General features: G+C 34.7%; 1 protein-coding gene across 2 annotated transcripts in view; it reads left to right on the top strand.

The window, feature by feature from the left end:
- Window positions 1-757: 757 nt before the first annotated feature.
- The window catches only part of LOC143341145 (uncharacterized), a 109,933-nt gene continuing 90,801 nt past the window's right edge, over window positions 758-19,889 (top strand). The window contains exon 1 of one of the 2 annotated variants that reach the window (XM_076763860.1): window positions 758-1,007. The gene's annotated coding sequence lies outside the window, so the exon portion shown is untranslated. The remainder of the gene's footprint in view (window positions 1,008-19,889) is intronic. The other variant, XM_076763859.1, reaches the window with a different exon arrangement.

The following is a 19,889-nucleotide window of genomic DNA, read 5'->3' as shown; positions in this document are numbered from 1 at the left end:
GGATTTCTTTCGACTCATTTCTCATTATTGACGTTATTTTGACACAATTTCGAACTAGACTACTTTTTTGACGCTCACTCAACCGACTGTGAACTGTGGAAATTATTTTCGGTGTGAAATGACATTCGAAACAGAAGAAAATCAACTTCGCTAAGAATGGTACGAATACTTTTATGGACTGTTATTATGTACTATGTAGAGTAAAATCAATATGTTTTTGTTATTAGTTAGTCAATTTTGTTATAATTTGGTATAAACAAACTTTATACGATGTTCATCTACAGTAAAAAATTTTTCCCATAAGCAATGAGGGTACGAATACTTGTGGGATTAACTGTAAATAGATTTGATAGGGTATTTACAGGGTATTCGACAGAATAAGAGTAGTTTTTTCTGCTAAAAGTGCTATATGTATAAAACTTTAAATGTATCCCTTGATTCCAATAAATTTCTCTTACAAGCATACGAATGCTAATGGGGCCGACTGTATTATTTTTTCTTCGTTTGTAGACCAAGATCGCTCTTTTGTGTTAATTAATGGAGCGAAAAAGGAGCTCCGCGCGCCATATTGGAAATTTGCCAAGGCCTTTCGAAATTGTTGTTACGACTTTGGGCTCCGAACCATCGATATATCGATTTGAACCTATAATCGTGGAACGATTGCAAGTAACGTTTCTATTTACATAGATAGAGAGAACTGCACTCTGGAAGAGGGAGAGAAAGAGAAAGAGAAGGTAGGAATCGAGGCTGACGGTGAAGGCGCAACGAGTGGCGCGTTCAGTCGTCCGGACCCGCTCGGTCGGTCTAAACAGACGGTACTTTGATCGTACTCTCCGCGATCGCAGTGGCTCTGTCGGGTCTTCGATCGTGAACATTCCTCGTAATAGTGCATCCTTCCCGGAAACGAAACCGTATCAGCAGGAGGATACACTAGCAGAAACAAGACCGAGGATGATTCAGTGGGATCACTGTTAAATGCGCCGATTTTTCTCGAGGACAGGTATCAGGTGAGTTAGAAGAATTCATTACTGTTATCGGAGCAACATGTTCTATAACGAGCTTCGCCGCGATAACACCGAACATCGTGCTGATTAACGATCCAACGAACTCTTTTTCTTACGAATCCCGATCGAGTCGCGAAACCCTAGTTACGTTTCTTTTCGCGATTGCCGTTTGTTCTGATAACGATAAGAGGTCTGTTCTGCCCGGATTGAGACAGCTGAAGAAACATTTTGCAACCGGTTAGTCATATACTCGTGCACCTCGATAAATATTAAACGATTCTTTTGGCGGAACACGGGGGGAGGGGGGAGATTTTATTTATTTAGTCTCGCTACTTAAAAACTTCCATCGCTGGTCTAATTACACTGGATGGTTATCGGTGTTGATCTGTTTGCTCTTTCAATTTGTTTGCTTTCGTGTTCCACGCTTCTCGAAAATTCTAATTGCGAATATCTAGCTGTTCGATCATCGTTTAATAAATTTTTCTTTCTTTAATCGAACATATTCATAGTTGTATTAAACCTGTAAATTTTTTCCTGAAGCATTGTTTGAAGTTCGAGACTGTTTAATTTATTTTTGATAATTGTTGTGTTCAATGGATTTTCGATAATCACGAATATCTAGTTCGATCATAAATAAATTTTTCTTTCTTTAATCGGACATGTTCATAGTTGTATTAAATCGGTAAATTTTTTCGTGAAGCATTGTTTGAAGTTTGAGACGGTCTAATTAATTTTTGATAATTGTTGTGTTCGATGGATCTTCGATTCACAACAAAAGTCTAATTCGATAACCTTTTGTTGATTTTGACAAGTAACTGATGAAGACTATTAATACATACGATGCTTCCTTCTGATCTAAAAGCAAATCGAAAATGTGGAATAAAATTTTGTTTTTGGAAGATGATCGATTTTGAAAATACGTGCTCCAATATAAGTAATGTGTATCTTGTTATAGATAGTCACGTTCGTACATAATATTTGAAGGTAGAAACTTATTTTACAAACCAGAATACAACCGAGTACGAAAGTTTCCCAATATATTTTCAAAATCAAGTTATTTTTAAAATTGTATTCTACATTGTATACTTATACAATGTGTACTTATACAATGTAGAATTACATACTTATTTTTGAACGAGGAATCCACTTTTTGGGTCCACTAAGAATTACGAAACATCCTGCCAAGTCTAAACGTTGCAATTTTGCTTAATAAATTATATCTTTTCGTTGTAATTGCTACCAATTATGTTACCGTTTTCTGACACGGTACATGGTACTTGGAAGGAGTCAAAAATCACTGATAATTTTCTCCATCGAGCGAGAGTGCGTTTCAAGCAATTATCGACGTCTGTATCGCGGCTTGGAACATTAATAATTTTATCGACGCGTGTCGATTTGGCTCGCGCGGTGAACACTATTGCTTCACGCACGTGTTAAAATCTCATAGGAATTTCATTCTGCTGGTTGCGCTCTGTGAATCGCCGCTGAGTTCCCTCATCCTCGCGCTGAGGCTGGATCTCACAAAAGGGAAACCATGGGAAGAGCCGCTGTAATCATATTATTCATAATTAACGAGAACGCTTTACGGCGGTTCGACGAAAGCACTTTAACGATGTGAACGATGTATTACCACGGATTCGAATTCGGTAATGACAGGCTTGAAGTTACAATCTACGCTCAACCGATTTTCAGGAAGCCTGGCTGGCCGTATTTTTGCTTTCATTCGTTCCCTCTCACGACGGTTTCGCGTTATCTGGAATTCGTAGCTCGTAACACTCGTAACAATTTGCATGATAAGCAACTCCTGAAAGTAGTAAACAATTACTTGCATCTGAAGTTCGTTTACGATGCACGAACGTTTCGAATTACGCAACAAACTGCTGAAAGTCCACCGGTATCGAACCGAATATATGTTTCTTTTGTAACACCAATAATTTTGCGTTATTTAAAATCTTGTATTAAATCTACCTAAAAATTTAGTCATAATTGGTTCATGCCACTTTTATACTTTAAGGAAGATATCTGGTCTTTTATCCAGACATTTCTATTTAAATACTTATAAATCGTAAACGATGAAAGATATCCAAAAATAATTGAAATAAATGTTTCTGGAGATCTGTAAATCTGCATAAAATAAATTCTCCCCTTTTTGGAATAATTTATTTTTTGTAAAAAAGTGATGTTTCTGAAAAATTGTTTGCACATATTTACAAGTATCCAAAAACGGTATAATTTTCATTTCAACTATTTTTTTATATCTTTTGTCATTCACGATTTGTACATCCTTAATTAGAAAAGCAACTCGGATAAAGAGATCGATTTCTTACTTATAATAAGAAAGTGGCATAAAGCAATTACAATAAATGTAATGAACATTTGTGCAAAGTTTCATCAAAATTTAATACTGAGGTTCTCTTGGATCAGTGGATATTGTCAGAGGAGAGTTCATCCAAGTAAAAACTCGCATTGTCTATTATTGTAAAAACATCGAGGCTTAGACGCGAGATTTCTTTCTGTATTCTGATCTCATCGTTATGACTAATCATCCCAACAAATACGGGATTACACTTGCTCCAGAGGAGGATAAGTTTAGAACAATTTTATTCAACGACATTGAATGTGAATTAAAGTTTACCTTGATTAGTAATCCTTTCCAAATCTATAGGTAAGCCTTCAGCTTTATTTGTGTCTAGCATCTTAGCAATTCTATTAGATTGGCGCACATGAAACATCGGATTTTATAAAGAAGAATTAAAACTATTTTAGAAAACATATTCGCATTAATCAAAATAATTTTCATCCGCTTAATTACATTTCTGTCAACGACTGATAAGGGCACATATACTGTTTTTGTTGTTTAAATGTGAATTATTATATTTAACGAAGGCCTTGAAAATTATTTAAAGATATAGTGGATACTGTAGAATTTTATAGTTTGACTCATTAAATTGTAGAACTGTTGTTTGGAATTTACGAGATCTTGCATTAGCATGTAACAGAATAGGTAACTGTTTAGGAAAACTAGACGCTTTATTTTCAATAGATTATGCATTTGTTAAATATATTGGCAGTGTCTAACTGCTGTTATGCTTTCACCAGTTTTTTAAAAGCAATAACCAGTTGTTTATCACATCAAATTGTTAAAAGAATTTTCCATGGACGAAGTGGATTCATGTTTGTCTACCTACTAAGATATAGATTATGTGTTGAGAAAAACTCATTTAAAATTAATTTATAATAGAAAATTTATTTAAAATTAAATATTTTCAACCGTAATATTTAATTAAGACTACAGTTTTTCTACAATCTTACTATATATTTAAAACCCTATGTGTTGAAAAGAACTCATTTAAAATTAATTTACAATAGATTGTTCAAAATTAAATACTTAATGTTATTGTAAATCCTGATGAAATTAAAATAATTGAATTTATCAAAGGAATACTTTTATGTAAAGTATTCGTGTTTCATCCTGTGTCAGTACTCGGTGCAAAAATATTGTACACGATTGTTTTTTGTCCAACTCGTTTCTCACAGATAGTTCATGTAGTATCCATTTAATACGTGAAAATATGCAAAATTTAACATTCCATATACACTAGTCTACTATTTTTCTATCGCGAATAATTTGAGAAGTAAATTGTATGATAATATAAAAAAAGATAATAAAAGTTTGAAGTATAATTTACATATGCACGTAAGAGTGATAAAATAGAGGACGACTAGTTGTGAAATTATTTATAATTACACGTTATTTATCTTGAGTAAACTGCACTGTAACGTTTTTAATGAGTTAGCATCGGATCAATTGTCATGTAATTTATATCTGAAATTATTTGTAAGAAATTTACGAAACGTTTTGTATCTGTTTCGTGTATGAAACGTTAAAGATAAAATCGTGGAAGGATAAATGATTTTTCAATTATTAGCAAAGCGACTTAACAGTATTTCTGCAAAGAATATATATATTTTTTATTAACTCCAAATACTATATCTTAATCTTATTGAAGATAGATTGATGACTGTGGAAATATTTCTTTTATTTTTTACGTACATAAATATTACATTTTATACATCATTTATGGAAATTATGCCGAAGTGGGCTTAAAACAGGACGAAAACATTTTATCATACTCGTACATGTATCATGCTTGTTAGTACTGTATCAAAAATATCAGGTTAAATGAATTTTTTCGACTGTAATCGTGTGCATTCTAAAAATAAACTTCAGTTAGATTTGTAGGAAAAATTCGATTCGCTGCACTCAGCGAGACATTCCACTTTAATTGGCGAATGAAGATTATATTTTAAACTCCATAAATCAATCCTATCTTTTTACACCGGTGAGGTTATAATTACCGTTGTGTAATCAATAGCGAGTGAATTTATCCGACGATAAATTAATTAAAGCATACCGGCTGAAAAGCGATACAGAACCGCGAGCCTATTGTACCATTACGACAACGCGTTTCAACGGTTTCGCGGATCATCGTTAATAAGCGATGATTTTCAAGGACAACGTCGCTTGAGAATAGACACTTTACGCAAAAAACGAAGCGTTCTATGCACCATCGAGGATGCACCTTACGAGCAAACGTGCTTATGCGTAATTCATTGAGAATAATTTACCATTTACAAAGTTACCAGAAAGCTATCAAGATTGCAGCAAACGAGCGAGATGTAATTATAAGGAATTTAATCAACTAGCAGCGGGGAGGATTGATGAGCACCGCGCGAGCGATTCGTCTTAGTCAACGAGTCACGGAGGTTCATAAATTGATTCGTCCACTTGAAATTATTCGAAGGACCGTGCTCGGCTACTGTTAAAGCAGTTCCCCTTTTTTCTCTGACCGCGGTAGCCTGGCCCCTATGAAGGGAACACTGTAAATCCGAACTCTCCATAGTGTTACATTCCTAAGATGATTCAGGTGTGCCTCGCGGTTCCCCATGGTTCGTCGTCGACTCGACATCTCGATAGAAGTCGATGGTTTTGCTTGTTAACGAGTCCTAACTGAGCCGTTTGTTTCTTAATACAGTGGCTCACTGTCAAAATCAGCTTCACGCTGTATCTCCAGAATATATGTACGAGGTGGATTATTCTAAATCATCGAACAAAAACGTAGAGTCATTCAGATATTATAATAATCGTTTATTCAACGATCGCTAACAATCAGATACTATAAGAATTATTTGCCACCTGAGCTATTCTTCGAAATCTCGTCCATTTTGGTGCACATATAATCATATCCTTCTTAATAAGTTTCAACGAACGTGTTCCGATGTGACAATTAGCATCTTTAAACATTCAGATACATTATAATTGTTTGCCACCTGAGATATTCTTCGAAATGTCATTCATTTTCATGAACACATAATTGTACCCATCTTAATAAATTTTAATGAACGAGATTTCGAAGACAGTTTGCATTTAAACATTCTGATCCTATAATAATTTTCCAATGTGACAGTTTGCATTTAAACATTCAGATACTATAATTATTTGTCACCTCAGCTATTCTTCGAAATCTCGTTCATTTTGGTGCACATATAATCGTACCCATCTTAATAACTTCTAACGAACGTTTTCCAATGTGACAGTTTGCATCTTTAATTATTCAGATACTATAATTATTTGTCACCTGAGCTATTCTTCGAAATCTCGTTCATTTTGGTGCACATATAATCGTACTTACACTTACATATTCAGATATTTCGAATGTTCTTTGTAACAATCGTATTGCATGTTCGTTTTATGCAGAAGAAATATTTAAATAAGCTTTGCACGTAATAAAAGTACTGGAGAAAGGCGAGAAGTTGACCCTTGATTGCAGTAATTAAAAGTAGAGATTTTATTGCGCGAACGAGTATATTTAGATGTCGATTAACACATTGGCTGACGGATCAAAACCATATAATTGTTTACGCAGTAAAAACCTTGATTTTGCAATTGTAAACAATTGCAAACTACCTAATTAAAAATTTGTCTTCGTTTTTATTTTTGTAACCTCGCTAAAATTCGTTTAACATTAAAATTTGAGAATTAATTGTTTTAGTTTTATGGTGAAAAGTTCGGTGATATATGGATGAGGTGGCAGTCAAAGTGTTAAGTGTGTTTTATTTTACAATATAAAAAGAAGTCAAGAAGAGTGCAATATTTCCATTTCAGTGTAAATTTAACCAGAATTTATTTATTCTATTTATGCCAATTGTAAATAAGGATTTAAGTTAATTTTAATATTAACACTCAGTATATACAGGGTACTCAGCCACCTCTAGGAAAAATTTGAATGGGGGATTCTAGAGACCAAAATAAAACGAAAATCAAGAATATCAATTTGTTGATGGAGGCTCCGTTAAAAAGTTATTAACAAATTAAATTAAAATATTTCAAATCATTCACGGAAAAATTATTTTCGGTTATGAGTGTCAATTATAATCATTTTTGGTGAATAGACATACCCCCAAAATCCTACGCACTTTCGAGAAAAAAATTGGAGTAGGTGCTTAAAGTTGGCGAAATTAAAAAATTTTAAATCGTTCTAAAAAAATTATTTTCAGTTGCAGAGGACAAGTAAAAATTCCTTACCGGAAATATAATTTCGGGCCAGAAATGTCACTCCAAAATTTCTTACGTATCTTCAAAACGTCATAACTTTTGAATGGATTGAACGATTTTAATGTTTAAAAAACCAAACTACGCGTATTTTGGTGGAGAATATGTACAAATCGCAGAAATATTCGAAAAGTTGGCCCTTGACCTCGCAAAATGAGAAAAACCCCATAAAAATGGTCCAATTTTCAAACAGCCATAACTCCTACAATTGTGAATATATTTCAATGAAACTTTTTTCTGAAGTAGAGCTCATGGGTATCTACAAAAAAGTATTAGACAACTTTTCTGTAGGGCGTCAAACAAAATTACTAAAAATAAAAAAGGAATTTTTAAGAAAAATCGACAGGGGGTAGCTGCTGAAATTATTCAGCGAAAAAAAAATTTCAAATCATTCTAAAAAAATTATTTTCAGTTACGAGGGTCAATTATAATCATTTTTGGTGAATATACATACCCCCGAAATTCTACGCACTTATGAGAAAAAAATTCAGGAAGGTGTCTAAATTTTTCGACGAAATTGAAAAGTTTCAAATCGTTCTGGAAAAATTATTTTCAGTTGTGGGGGTCAATCATAATCATTTTTTATGAACACACACACCCCCGAAATCCTACGTACTTTCGAGAAAAAAATTCATGTGGGTGGACAAATTTTATTAATAATTTTTAACAATAATTTTGTTAATAACTTTTTAACGAAGCCTCAATCAACAAATTGGTATTCTTGATCTTCGTCTTATTTTAGCCTCTAAAATCTCTCAAAAATTTTTCCCAGGGGTGGCCGAACATCCTGTATATTTTTAATTTTCAACATCATACCCGAAGAAGACAATCGAATAAATAAAATATTTTGACTAAATTTTCACTTTGATACTAAAAAAAAATATTTATCTATTCGTAACTTCTTCTAATTTTGATAATCTCGTGCAAAGTAAAAAATTGAATCTTCTGTTTTAAAAGAAATTTAAATGAAATTGTCACTTCTTTTATACTTTGAACAAAAAAAACCATACTGTTATTTTAAAAACATAGAAAGTTTGAATCGTTCTCCAAGATTCTAAAGCTTTCCATCTTTCATAATGGCGAGTATCGATTCTCGGTACCGGTAACAGGAAATTGGCAACGAAGATGAAAGTCGAGTAGCTTGATTGCTGTTGGTTTTGTAACACAGATCCACTAGTTACGTCGAACGAATCGAACACGGCTCAAGATTCGCAGAAAATTGTATCTAAAACGACACGTATGCAATTTTCCCTCATGCAGCGCCGTGTTATTGCATCAATTCTATATCGCCACTTTATCGCGTTACTCTTTCTCACGTGTACATGCACCGGATGTTCGGGTACGTAACCCAGCGTCCAAAGATAACTGGTTAATTGAAACGTGCTTATAAATTACATGAGGGAATGGGCTCGGTGATAGTGAAATAGAGTTTTGTGCGTGTCGTTTATTATTCTCTTATTGGTAGAGACCGGCGATAGCTGCTATTCATTGCACTATTCATCCGTGTTCCACGGGCTTCCGTTTCTTCCTCACAATGGTTCATAGTAGGAAATCATAGTAATCAAACGTAGTAGACAAATCGCCGAATTGCGCTGGGAAATGGAGCAGGTCCTAGATTACGTCTTCACTACTTGTAGGGCCCATAAATTTCGAGACTTACGATATTTCTTTTCATACAACATTCAACATTTTAAAATTTAACCATAGGAAACAGAGACAGGCAAAATTTCAATTAACAAGTGAAAAATAGACAATTTTTGATTCGTTACTAACAGAATAAAAATTACTATTTAAATTATAGAATTAAAAGTTTCGCAAGTTACTATTTATTATTAATAGTTAACCATTTAACTTCTTCTATACTTTGTAATTTCATTTAAATCCTACGTTACAAGAGGCCAACTGTTGCTTTCAGAAAATATAATATTTCTCAATGTAGAGTCACTTCTGAGAACGATCAGTTCTATTTCTGAGGATGAACCATCTTCTTCAAAGTATTGTTCAACGCGGCTGGATGCATATTCAACATGGAAGTTCAAGAAAGGAAATGACAAAGCCTTAAATTCTTCTTTGTATGTGTATTTAAATAATATAACTGTTTCCATTCTTTTTAAGTGCAAGGAAATAACTTTGCGTAAATTTTATTTATTTTACCAATATATCGACTTTTGGAATCTCATCGAGATATCGAAACTTGTTACTAAAAAATTTACCGTTGTTTTTCATGCCAAAAAAAGATGTTCATTAGATGAACTTCGATATAAAAAATATTTTGAATTACACTTTGGAATACATTGAAATAAATTAATTTTGCACGATGTGAATATCAATTTATTATCTACTTGTCTCTTTCAATTTCATAAAGTGAAAGTAAATTTAAATATCGCTACTCCAAATCACCTGCACCGTAACAAAATCATTACCTTATTTTTTAATCAGATCAAAATTTTTACCGAAAGTTTCGAATATAAAAGTTTATTAATATCCCTATGGCATTCCTGTTTTCTACCGTAATTTTTTATTCAACCGGTATTCCACATATACGCTTCTTCTATCCAATAAATTATACATGTTCGTTCTAGAAAAAAACTACTGCTATTCATAAAATATTACTGCTACGAGAGGTCGTTTTTCAAAGATAATTCTAAACAGCGCCATTCCTTCTGTTCAATGTAGCTCGTGGCTCCCGTTCTTTGTAAGGTTAAAAAAATGTAATTATGTCGCTGCACGCGCAACAGGATGAAAATTTGCCGTTCCTTGCTCCGATCTCGGCGATGCGTTCGCACGATTTGAATTTTTCCGCAACAATCGAACGATTTGAGTTTCGCGGGTCGACGAGCCGTGACGTTGTTTCGCGCGGAAAAATCTCGAGCGCTGAAAAGCGATTCGCGATTACTGGAGCGCGCGGGTTTCGACGTTCGTTGCACAGGTTTGATTCCGCGATTCGCCGTTGCACGTCGAAACGAAAGCTTTCGAGTGAAAGTGCACCCGCGGTTCTTCTCCCGTAAATTGCGCCTCGTAACAATGAAATTCGACACAGCGATCTTGAACGTAGCGAATGATCGGCCAGCCGCGCTACGTTACCGCGAGCGGAAGGAATGTAAAACGAGCAACTTGTCTTTGCTTTGTCCACGTTTACTTACGCACGTTTAAAAGAGAAAAAGAAAGGGGAAACAGGCGGATCGAGAAAGAGAGAGAGAGAGAGAGAGAGAGAGAGAGAAAGAGAATATCATTTAAGTAGCTCGTGGAGTGAAAGTCCGAATATAACGAGTGCACGAGTCCTGCCAATACCTGTTTCACGTGCCGCATAATTAATGCCGTTTCGCAAATAACATCTTACGCGATATTGTCCGCGATCGTTTTTTTTCTTTGATTTTTCCGTCTGCGACCAGCACGATACCGCGGCGTGGAAAAGCCAGCGGATTGTACGCGGACTGAATTGCCGGTAGCGATATTACGAAGAAACGTGATCGTTGTTGATAAGCGTTAATTCAGTCGAGCATGTGAAAATATGGAGATAAGTCCGTGGGCGTTGAAGTCTCCCGCTAAATGAGCACGGATATGCTTACTTTCTTGAGATCGTAAGAGGGGTATTGTAATATATGACTATTTAAATGAAGAGAGTATCATTTCTGTAGAATTGATAATAGATTTGTTTATTTATACTTTATTAAAAGATTCAAATTTGGTCGTACCAGTAAGGGAATATTTTTGGACAAATAAATTTTGTTTGCAATCGTATTTTGGACGAATATAAGCAAGTGTCGCTACATATTATTTAGCTTGTATTTTATAATTATATTGTTAAAGTATTTTTATTTTGTACTGTAATAGATGAGTACATATATTCGGGTTTATTAAAAAAATAGAACGCTTATTTTTGGAACAGACTTTTTCATTGATTTAACTGTTTATAACGTCATTGTTTGAGATATTCTTCGAAATATCGTTCATTTTGGAGTACCTTTTTATTGTACCCATCTTAATAAGTTTCAACGAACGTTTTCCAATCTGACAGTTTGTATTTTTAATCATTCAGATACTATAATAATTGTTTGCCACCTGAGACATTCTTCGAAATGTCGTCCATTTTGATGTACACATAATTGTACCTATCTTAATAAATTTTAATGAACGAGATTTCGAAGACAGTTTGCATTTAAACATTCTGATCCTATAATAATTTTCCAATGTGACAGTTTGCATTTAAACATTCAGATACTATAATTATTTGTCACCTGAGCTATTCTGCGAAATCTCGTCCATTTTGGTGCATATATAATCGTACCCTTCTTAATAAGTTTCAACAAACGTTTTCGAATGTGACAGTTTGCATCTTTAATTATTCAGATAGTACAATAATTGTTTGCCACCTGAGATATTCTTCGAAATGTCGTCTATTTTGGTGCACATATAATGTGTTAACAAGTATCAACAAACGCTTTCCAATATAACACTTTACATTCTTCATCCTTCAAATGTTAGAATAATTGTTTGCCTTAATTATCCAGTGTTTTACATTATTTTTGTTTTTAAACACAAGAAACCAAAATACTACAATAAAATCCGTCGTGTCCAGGTAGCGTATGCCCCAAAATTGTTTAAAGTTGTTTTTCTCGAAAACAAACTTTCGAACGAAAAATATTTACTATATATTTTAGATTCACTTTTTCACGTAGAATCGCCACGGCCACGCCCTGTGTTTTCTTATTTAGAAGAAACAAGACCTGTCCCCGTAAACTCTGAATCCAGAAACGTTTCAAGATAACGTTCCCAGACCCTAACTTCGCGATCGCGAGAAAAGCCAGGATTCGTATTTCAGCGACAAGGATTTCCTCTATCCGTGGCTGCCAGCGTATCTCTGTCTCTAATCGGAATTCGAGGCACGGCGTGGCGATAGAAGGACGTCGATGAAAGAAACGCCTTGGAAAATTTAGAAGACAATCTGAAAGGCGCGCGGGTTGCACAAACGTCGTCGCGCGCGAATTCTAACGCGGCGCACATAACTCAACGGGGCATGATTTTTCCGAACGGCGATCGTCCAGAAAACCACGTCAGTTTTGTATCTTGAACTTTAATCGACCAGCGTCACGGTAGAATGCACCCATACGCGCGTATCACGTGTATCACGGCGCCTCTCAGTCTCTCGGTGGAACGTACCCTTTCCGTTCTTATGGTCTGATAGTAATCCGGCCGACAGATATCAGAACAGCCTCGAGCCGACAGCCGGGAAGGCCGTCTACGGCGGGCCATGCCGTCGGATTATTATTATGCATGAATTTCGTGAACCGGTCGTCCGTGTTTGCTATAGAACGCCGTCGAAGTTACGTAACCGGGCGAGAAAGTCCGAAAGCAGCGTGTGTCAACCCCGAAATGAGGTATCAGTGACTCGAACGCGATGATTTTTATACGCCCCGATTGAGATCTGTGGCGCGTTCAACGGTGTCGCGGTGAATTAACTTCTGCAATGCCTGGATTGTTATTTACGATTGCGTTAGTTTCTGGGGAAAGTGATCTTTTCTCAACAAGTTGCCTGTCGTTATTGCTTTGCTAAAATTTTCATGCATGGGTTGACTAAACGTGCAACAATCAGTAGAAAAGGAAGAATAATATTTTTTCGTTCGAGGCCACGTTTTCGAGAAAATCGAATCTGAAAATTCATATGTGCGTGCGATTTTTAGCGAAAGTACTGTGCGTACACAAGAAGTTGGCTAGCGGGACGACAGAGGGGGCAGGGGAGTCACTTCGACCAATAGCGATCGTGGAGTGGGGAACCAATCAAACCCGCATTCTTTTCGCTAGCCAACTTCTCGCAGGCACACAGTAGAAACAGCGATCGATGGGCAGACGCGGTAGACAAATCATATTTGATTGCACGTGTACTCGACAAATTTTGAAATTCAAATGACTCGTAAACAAAGCTTTAAACGAAAAAATGTTGTTTCTTTTTCCGGCTTATGCAATTCTGTTTTAGATGGAACTGTATAATTTTGATTAGATTATTCGATGTAGTTTTTTATTCTCTACAAAAGAGTATTAAAGTACCTACTTAAGACCTAAACAGTTCAGAAATTGTGACACATTAAAGTTTACTAAATTATTACAGTGTATCACTGTTCATTTATTTATTGTTTTTTTTTAGTTTTTATTTAATCCTTGCTTAGTAAGCTTAGGATAACTTCCAATTTACATGTTTACTTTTTCTGTCTAGTGAACTATAATTGTCCATGCTTTCTTAACTCTACTCATTATTATATCACTGTTCGTTTTCATTGAAACATTCTCGTGTACTATTAAGCATTAAAATATTTGTAGACATATACGAGTAATACGAGTAGTGGAATAATTTTTTTAATACTCGGTTTATTGTTTCGAGTTGGTATTACAATAGTGTTGTGGTGAATTAATTTCTAATACGTGGATTGATATTTAGAATTTGATTTTACATTAATTTCTAGAGGAATTAATAATCTTTTGACATTTATGAGACAGGTTCAATAGTGTCTCAATGTATTTATTTCCCTAGTGCCTAAATTATAGAGTAACTGATCAGTTTTTAGAACTATCAAAACTATTATTTTGTCATGACCCAGACTAAATTCCGTGCAAATAAAGTAATTTCTAGGGTCTTAATCCCTCGTACAATTAAACAGTCGAAAAAAATGCGTACTAGGCGATCCTACCATAAATCAATGTTTGGAATTCCAAACAAATCTATCACTATTTTTCAAAAGTGTTGTCAGTTCTAATTTCCTACTTTTCTGATTTACCTGTTCGTGATATAGTTTGTATTCCATACGTGCATAACTACCAAGTTGTTTTAGATTATCCTTGTCCTCGAACAAGCATGTGATACGACGTGACGGCTTTAAATTAGAGAAACGTTGACACACGCGTTTTTGTAGGCCTTCACGTGTAACGCATTAATCGTTCCCTGATTCTTTGTATTTTTAAATAGCAAGTAGTTCACGAAGCGTGCAGACACATAAATATGTATTAGCATGTTGTTGTGTCTAACGCACAGGTATACATTAAATGCAAAGTTCGTCAACCTTCTCATGTTTCTCATAGCCTACAATTATCTCTAAAAAGTAATAAAGGTAATCTCAGAATAAACAATTTCGGTATTCGAAATTATATCCAACAAAATAATGTAGGAATTTCTCAATTTAAAAATTATTTGTACAATTTTTGCTTCGTAATCATACGACGACTCTTATGCAATAATCGAGGTTCTATTGTACTAGTCTGATTCTTTAAATCGTTGAATATTTTCACAATTAAATCACGTTAAAATTTAAGCCAATAAAGCGAGGTGGATAAACTATTTTTAATTATGAGAGTTTAAACAAGCTAAAACAAATTCACGATATATTTTAACAACTAACAATACTTAGAAATATAATATTTAGAAATTATAAATCATTATTTTCATCATTTTGATGTTAATTTTTCTTTAAGCAGTTTCAAATTAGATACGAGACCGAGGACGAATTAAAATCAAGGAATTTTCATGTTATCGAGCAAGGAATCATCGTATATAAATTTAAATCACGTTAAAATTTCAGCCAATTGAGTGAGGTGGATAAAATCCTTTTAACAAGCTAAAACAAATTCACGATATATTTTACCAACTAATCATACGTAGAAATATAATATTTAGAAATTATGAATAATTATTTTGATTATTTTGATTTTAATTTTCCTCTAAGAGGTTTCGATACGAGAACGAGGACGAATTAAAATCAAGGAATCTTCATGTTATCGAGCAAAGGATCATCGTATATAAATTAAAATCACGTTGGACCGTTCCAGAAATCGATTCCAACGGGTACAGTTAGTTTCACCATGCGTCACTACGCCCGGGTTCGCGTAGTATTTTCTTTCAACAACATCTGCCGCTCATTTGCATCTTCGCATTATTCTGTTCAAATAAACCGCTTAACTGTGTATTTTACGCGCTCGCCCGCGGCAGGAATTTAACCCGGTAACAGGCGAGTGAGTTTTCACGATCTGCTTCATGATCCTCGTACACGGCCTCAATCGCTATCAGCCAGTATGCCTGCATGGCCATTCTCATTCCTGCCAACCAGGCGTTCGGCACATTTGAATTCAGACGCGTCAACAGCCTGGAAAATCTTGTTTCGTATTCAGCGTAAACGAGCCTCGACACCGTTGCAAGCACATCGTGGCGCCGTGACAAAAACGACGCCGATGCAACAGGACGTCGATACCCTTTTCGCATTTCATTCCCAATGGGACAATTTACATCGCCAGCTCTTGCTCTAATTAAAGCGTCACCGAGACGATACGTGCATTCCCCGTCGTCCGAGGGACGATTTTAGAACGAATGCTCGTCGTTCCTGTAATTCGCGATGGCTGCAACTGTACTTTTTCCGAAATGGACCTTTTGCTTTGCTACTTGTTGCCTTCTGCACCGTGCATACTACCCGCTGAAAGATTTCGAGCACCCTTTGATCTTTATAGAAACGAAACTACATCTCTAAAAGACTTTTAGTCTTTTAATTTTCTGAGATGGTTATTCTCGTTACGTAATCTGACGATACTTGAATTATTTTGTCGTTACTTCTTTCATTGAAAATGTTGGTTTTTCGTGTTAAAAGAATATTGGTCTTAGATAGAGTCGAAGTAGAAACGAAACTACATCTCTAAAAGACTTTTAGTCTTTTAATTTTCTGAGATGGTTATTCTCGTTACGTAATCTGACGATACTTGAATTATTTTGTCGTTACTTTTTTCATTGAAACTGTTGGTCTTTCGTGTTAAAAGAATATTGGTCTTAGATAGAGCTGCACGTAATCCGAATTAATAATGTAATTTTAATAAAGAGTGTTTCGTTAAATAACAGTTTATATCAACAAATTTGCACTTGTTTCGAAAAGTTTACGAAGAGTATTAGGAATCCACAACGATAAAATCGTTTTCTTTGCTTTTATTTAATTTTTCAATTTACAACTAGCATCGTATTGTAATCGACAATCATATTTTATACATGATCGTGAAAAATTCGTGAAGGAAACTATCGTTAGTATTAATTATAACATATATACATTTGAAAATTGTAATTAAAACATGAATATAATTTTCCCCTCAAATTATATTTACCTCTTGATGCGATTGAATGTTATTTCTTTTTTGTCATAAATACATTGAAATTGCAAGAAGGAAAATATATAACGTAAATTGGTTTCACGACTGTTTTACCATTCTATTGATAAATTTTGCTAATAATGCAATTATGAATGATCCATAAAAAAGACATAATTTGATATTGTATAATAAATTTTCTGATAACAAGAACGATACACAGAATGCGTTATGTAACAATATTTACAGTAAAACGTTTGTGTACGTACCAAATAAAGATTTCAATATAAATTGATAATTGTAAAAATCAACTTAGCGCGAACGACGATACCTGGACGTAAATTCATCGTGTTACGAGTCCTAGGTAACGCGAAAGTATTACTTCACCTCTCATGGCCGATTGTCTTCGCAGAATATATCATCTGTTACGCACAAGAAGTTGGAACGCTCAGTATTTTGTTACATAACGTATCTTGTATATAAATTTAGAAAAATTAAAGGTTCCCTTCGACGTAATTAACGAAGGAAAGTATCCCGATTGAATAGAACTCGCGGCAGCTTCGCGTTTCACGGTTTTCCATTGTGATGGATTTCCTCGGATTGTTAGCGTTCCCAAGATTGAGTCATCGTCGCTTGCGTTATGTAAGGATGAGATTACCAAGTTCGAGAATAAAAAAAATATATTGGAGACATCGACCGTGCGCGCAGGTCGAGGACAGGGGGACTGAAATTTCATATGAGATAACGCCGTTCTCCGTGTTAATGAGGATAGTTATCATCGGGGAGACAGCTTCGAGTTTCATCTCTTGAATTATAGACCTTTGGGCGTTACCTTGGGAGTGTTGGTTCAAGGAGATCATTCTTTATTAACTGGGGGAACCTTAATCGGGAACACCTTTGAAGCTTGTTAAAATTTCCAATTAAATATCAGTATTTACATGTTAAATATTTGTCAATTTTCGTCACTCAATTATTGCTTTAATAGAGCTTAGTTGAAATGACAAAAATTAGATGAGCCACCATCGATCATTCTAGAGCAGTGTTTTTCAAACTTTCTTATGCTATGCCTCACCTAAGCTTTTCTAAAATTCTTATGCCCCCCCCCCCACATATACATAATTTTTAATATTTAAAAATTGAAATGTTTACTAAAGAAACTTGAATGATAGGTTTTAGGAAGAAATCACTAGGAAATTATTGAGCAAACACAGTAAGTAAATTTTCAAAACATAATGGAGAACTGAAATTCAAGTACAAAACGATTTTAATGAAAGATTTTTCTATATTATTTTACTTCGTTTAGAACAGGCGAAATGCACAAGAAGCATTTTTGGATTCTCATCTTTCATCAATTTTAAGCAACCATTTTTCTTCCCCATCATATGAGGAGTATCATCTGCAGCATAAGATGTTATATTTTTCATTAGTATATTATTGACATCTAAGTCAGTTTTAGCTTACTATATATATATCTTTGGAGGTAGTGGTGCTTTTTAATGATTTACAGAACAACATTTCTTCAGCAAAATCACCTTTATCAATATATCTTACGTAAGTTAAAAGTACAGCCTTATTGTCTCTCAAAGTTGATTTATCCATTTGCATCGAGAATTTTCTTGCTTTTAGCTTTTCAACAAGTTGTATTTTCCTCTGTTAACAGTATTGTTACTTAGTGGCATAGCTTTAACGTCTTTGTCATCTTTTAATTTAGTTTATGCAGCTCGAGTAGTGATTGAGAGTCGCTATAAGGTTAACAACTCTGGTCAAGTTCATTTTCGAATTGCCCCCTACGTTGGGAAACACTGTTCTAGAGTCTTTTAAATATAACATAAATAAAACATATCGAATATCGCGAAGTTAATTTTAATTCAGTGTTGAAAAGTGTAAACATACATTTTTTAAATTACATGAATTATAAACTATTATTTTTTTAATTAAATACTAATAACAAGAATAGATTTAGTTACTTACATACATGTGAAAGGGCATGTATCATATTTCTGACGAGGGAAGGACACGAATTGTTCGACTTCGATTTTAACGTGCTTTTGCAGAATGATATATGTAGATACTCAATAATTTTTAAGATATTGACACAATATAAACTTCGTGCTTTAAGATTGTAGTGGTGAAACGATATAAACGTCGAACCAGTAAAAATCTCATCAAATACGAACATTATTTACATCATACATGCCATTAAAAGCATTAAAATAATAATTGTTAAAACCGTAATATTATAATGCATTCTAGTTACGTGCAGAATTTTTGCCCCGAAAAGAAAAAAAGGTTTTACGTAATTTTAATTACATATATCTTAAAATTTGTTGAACATATTACCATTCTGCAAAAGCACATTAAAATCAAAGTCGGACAGTTCGTGCCCCTCTTCATGTGAGATTCAACGGAACAGGTTAAGAGATTTACTTTCGTGAAAGCCACGAATAACTCTCTACGTCATCGTGTCGACGTTCGTATTCGAGCATTTCGTGGTACTGGTCCACGTCAAAGGTGCAATGACTCAGAGCAAAGGATTCCCTCGGCCGTTCATAAAAATTCCTGTCTGCATTCAGAGACGAGCGTTCCGATTCTCAGACTAGATGAATGAAACTGGACACCGTTCAACAATCGACACCTTCGAAGCCCAAGGATTCTCTTTCGCGTTCTCATTCGCCCTATCCCGTTTCTGCTTCTCCGACAGTTCATTCGATATAGCGGATGACCGCGAGAAAAATCGGCGCTTCTTTGCTCCGCCATCTGTTAAGGATCGGCTTTGTACAATCGGTTAATGTAACTGTCTCATGCACGTGGGAAAGTAGAAACGTAGCAACCATTAACTCGTAATCGAATGATCTTTTCGATTCTTATGAGAAGTTAGGAGAAAATGTAGGAATTTGTATTTTTCCATTGTTGATTTATTAGCGTTTTTAGGATGGTATCAACTTGAACTGGTCTAAAAACGAGATTTAGAGGAGAAAACCAGATTGCAACAGCAATAAAACTTGATTCTATTTTTGCACTGAAATAACAGTTCATAGTTTCGATCTAACCTGTTTTTTAATTCGTTTATTTAATGTCACATACTTTTAATATTCAGTATAATTAACAATGGCCTGCAACGCAGAACATTGGACATCGAATTTCAAAAAGAAATCAAGAAGACA

Source organism: Colletes latitarsis, chromosome 4 (assembly GCF_051014445.1).
Source record: "Colletes latitarsis isolate SP2378_abdomen chromosome 4, iyColLati1, whole genome shotgun sequence".
NCBI classification, from domain to species: Eukaryota; Metazoa; Arthropoda; class Insecta; order Hymenoptera; family Colletidae; genus Colletes; species Colletes latitarsis.
This window is presented reverse-complemented; position numbering and strand designations above follow the sequence as displayed.